Source organism: Dasypus novemcinctus, chromosome 15 (assembly GCF_030445035.2).
Source record: "Dasypus novemcinctus isolate mDasNov1 chromosome 15, mDasNov1.1.hap2, whole genome shotgun sequence".
Lineage (NCBI taxonomy): Eukaryota > Metazoa > Chordata > Mammalia > Cingulata > Dasypodidae > Dasypus > Dasypus novemcinctus.
The window spans coordinates 108576805-108581126 of NC_080687.1; positions in this window are offsets into that span (position 1 = coordinate 108576805).

The window sequence follows — 4322 nt, forward strand, 5'->3', positions numbered from 1 at the left end:
TAATTTAACTCTCAGATCGTTGTCTGTGCCATGTAAGTAAGCTTAGGTGTTTCAGAACCATATCCCCTCCTTGCAGGTCATACTGGGGGTGCAGAGGGAGCTGCTGGTAGAGGAGCTTGGCTTTGGGCAGGCTCTTGTCACCTCTGAGTCACAGCATCTCTCTGTGAGATGGGGCAGATGCTGGGCTCTCAGGATGAAGGATGGAAGGACCTCGCAGGTCCTCTGAGTCACATGTCTGCTGCAGCCTCTGCAGTGGAAGCCTGTTCTGAGTGCTTGCTCTGTGCCAGGTGTGGGCTTGTCACTGCCTTGTTAGGGGCTGGGGGGGTGGGCACAGTCAAGCCTGGGAGAGAATTCAGGCACACAGCTGACCATTAGCCTGGTCAAAACTCTGGCTGGGTGCTGCTGGGACTGTGGCACTCTGGGTGGGATTTGGGTGTCTTGCCCACAGGAAAGGGCTCAAATTCCAGGTGACCTAGGAATGCAGCTGAGCTTCTGTGGGCTCCAGAGTCCAGTGCCCAGCTGCTCTAGGGTGGAGACCTCTGGGGCAATGGTGGGTTGAGCTGTCTTGTGGGCCCTCAGCATTTGCCAAAGTGTATAGGGGGCAGGCCCCCTTCAGCAGAGGCAGCACACATCTGGCATCAAGTCTGGCTGTCTGGCTGTGACCTGCCCCAGGGCCAGTGTCCTTGTCCCCTAGGTCCCTTTGTCCTTGAAATAACCACCTATGGTAGGTGTTGTCCTGCTTTCCTTTTGGTCCTCACTGGACCAAAAGAACTGGGGTTCCAGGCAACTTGCCCCAGTTGCATGCCTTGTAAGGGGCAGGATGTGATAGGCCAAGCCTTACCTGCTTCTGCAGCCCACGGTCACAAACATCCACAATTGCCAGATGGGGGCCATGGAGGTGTGAGTGCTCAGGAGGGTGGGTGCTGAGAAGGGCACCGCTGGTGCTGGGGAGGGAGCACTGTGGTGGCCATGATCTCTGAGCAGGGTCTGGAGGCTGGGCAGGATTGGATGGAGGTGGAGGAGTTGAGGCTAGAGAGCCATTTCCTGTATTCTGATATATATTTAACAGCAGTTAATTACATTCATAGTGTTGTACCACCATCACCACCATCCATTACCAAAACATTTCCATTGTTCCAAATGTTAATTCTATACATTTTAAGTCTTACCTTCCCATTTAAGACTTTAATGTCCCTAAAATACCTACTGGCTGGATTTTGGATTTTATTCTGAATGAAATGGAAATGAGATGGAAAGCCAATTGAGTGTTTTGAAGTTATTGTATGCCTTCTTTTAAAAATATGTGTTTGGTTGCTGTGTTGTGAATAGAATATATGGACTGATGTTGGAAGCAGGGGAAAGACTATGAATCTCATGCAAGAATCTAGTAGAGATGACGGTCAGGAAAAGTATGGTACCATGGAGATTTTAAAAGACTTAGACTTGCTTCATATAATACCACAATATCTCTTGAAAATTTCTATCACTTTTCAAACAAGTCCTTTTTGATATGACTTTTTTTCCTCTGAAACATGTTAAATATCTATAATAAAATTTGACAAAAGAGTTTTAGGTAAAGATGTGTTCATTATTTGCATGGCATAATAGCTTCTTCTCAGAAAATATGATATATGATATAAAACACATAGAAATTACTCTCTGTGTTTGAATGAACCAAAATATTTTATGCACAAGTGAGAGGATAAGGCAGCCTCTATATGACTCTTTAGTTTGTGGTGCTCCTGAGATATTTCTCCACATTTTGAAGAGTTCTCTTGAAAACCCAAGGAGGTTGAAAACTTGGTGAAGTAATAGAGCAAAAAAGGAAAAAAAAGAATAAATGCAATAAAAACTGTAAATGTACAATTCAGAAGTATTAATTAAATTCATAATGTTATGCTACCATCACTACCAACAATTATCATAATTTTTCATCACATCAAATACAAACTCCATACCCATTAAGCAATACCTCTCCATTCCCTCTACCCCCACAGTTCCTGATAACCTCTAATCAACTTTCTGCCTGCATGTATTAGTTTATTCATTCATGTAAGTGGAATCAGAATATAGGCAGGAAGAGATGAGAGGTGGGGACATCTTTGGGACATGGAGATGCCCTGGATGGTGCTTCAGGGGCAATCACTGGACATTGTAAATCCTCACAGGGCCCACTGGATGGAATGGAGGAGAGTGTGGGCCATGATGTGGACCATTGACCATGAGGTGCAGAGGTGCCCAGAGATGTACTTACCAAACGCAATGGATGTGTCATGATGATGGGAACGAGTGTTGCTGGGGGGGGAGAGGTGGGGTGGGGGGTTGGGGTTGAATGGGACCTCATATATATTTTTTTAATGTAATATTATTACAAAGTCAATAAAAAAAAGAGAGAGAAAAAAAAGAATATTTGTCCTTTGTGTCTGGTTATTTCATTTACCATAATAGTTTCATTTATCCATGTTGTGGCATGTACAAAGTTTCATTTTTTTTTAAAATTTATTTAAATCCCCTCCTCTCCCCCAGTTGTCTGTTTTCTGTGTCTTTTTGCTGCTTCTTGTTTCTTTGTCCGCTTCTGTTGTCGTCAGCAGCACAGGAAGTGTGGGAGCACCATTCCTCGACAGGCTGCTCCCTCCTTCGTGCTGGGTGGCTCTCCTTATGGGTGCACTCCTTGCGCGTGGGGCTCCCCTACGCGGGGGACACCCCTGTGTGGCATGGCACTCCTTGCACGCATCAGCACTGCGCATGGGCCAGCTCCACACAGGTCAAGGAGGCCCGGGGCTTGAACCGCGGACCTCCCATGTGGTAGATGGATGCCCTAACCACTGGGCCAAAGTCCGTTTTCCTTCATTTCTTTTTTTGACTGAATATTATTCCATTGCATGTGTTATTTATCTTTTCAACCTTTGATGTACACTTGGGTTGTTTCTATCTTTGGGTTATTTTATATAATGCTGATATGAATATTATGTATAAGAATCTGTTAGGGTAGCTGTTTTCATTTCTTCTGACTATATATCTAGAAGTATGGTTCCTGGTCATATGGTAATTCTATATTTAAACTTTTAAGAAATTACCAAATTGTTTTCCACAGAGGTTGCACAATTTTACCCTTCCAGTCACATTATTTTTAACCATTTTTTCTTTTGTAAACATAATAAGCATACAGAAAAGTGCATAGAACAAAAATTGTCAATTTAAACACTAATAACTAAGCAAACTCACATATAATTGAAAATATTGCCAATATCTCAAATCCATCCCAATGGACAATACTTTACTTTGCTCAGAAATTACCACACAACTGGCACTGTAGGAATTGCATTTTTTTAAAAATTTAACCACCTTTTAATATACCAGAACAATATTGCATATTTTTTCCAGTTTTTATAAAAAAAGTCTTATATATGTATTTGTGTTTTCAATTTTTGCTCTTTTATTCTATTACCATTATACAGCCTAACATTTCCACTTTTAATCACATTCAAATATATAATTCAGTGATGTTAATTATGTTCACAGTGTTGTGCTAAAAATTATCATCATTCATTACCAAAACTTACCAACCATCCTAAATAGAAACTCTGTACATTTTAATCATTGACTCCCTACTCCCTACTTCCACCATGGTAATCTACATTCTAAATTCTGATTCTATGAGTTTTCTTATTTTCCTTATTTCATATCAAAGAGATCATACAATATTTGTCCTTTTGTGTCTGGTTTATTTTACTCAATATGATGTCTTCAGGGTCCATCCATGTTGTTTCATGTATGAGAAGTTTATTCCCACTTATGGCTGAATAATATTCCATTTTGTGTATATACCACATATTGTTTATCTTTCATCATTTAATGCACACTTGGGGTCCTTGCATCATTTGTCAATTGTAAATAATGCCACTAAGAACATGGGTGAGAAAATATCTGAGTACCTATTTCCAATTGTTTGGGTTAATTATCTATGAGTGTGATTGCCAGGCCAAATGGTAATTCTATACTTAAATTTCTGATGAATTGCCAAAAGTCTTCCACAGTGGAACCATTTTACATTCCCAATAACAGTGAATGAGTGTTCCTATTTCTCAACATCCTCTTCAACACTTGTAATTTTCAGTTTTTGAAATAGTAGCCATTCTAGTGGGTGTGAAATGGTATCTCATTGTGTTTTTTATTTGCATTTCCCTAGTGGCTAATGATATTGAGCATCTTTTCATGGGCTTTTTGGTCATTTGTTTATAATCTTTGTAGAAATGTCTATTCAAGCCTTTTACCCATTTTTTAAAGGGTGTGGTGGTTTGAAGTTATATATTCCCCAGGAA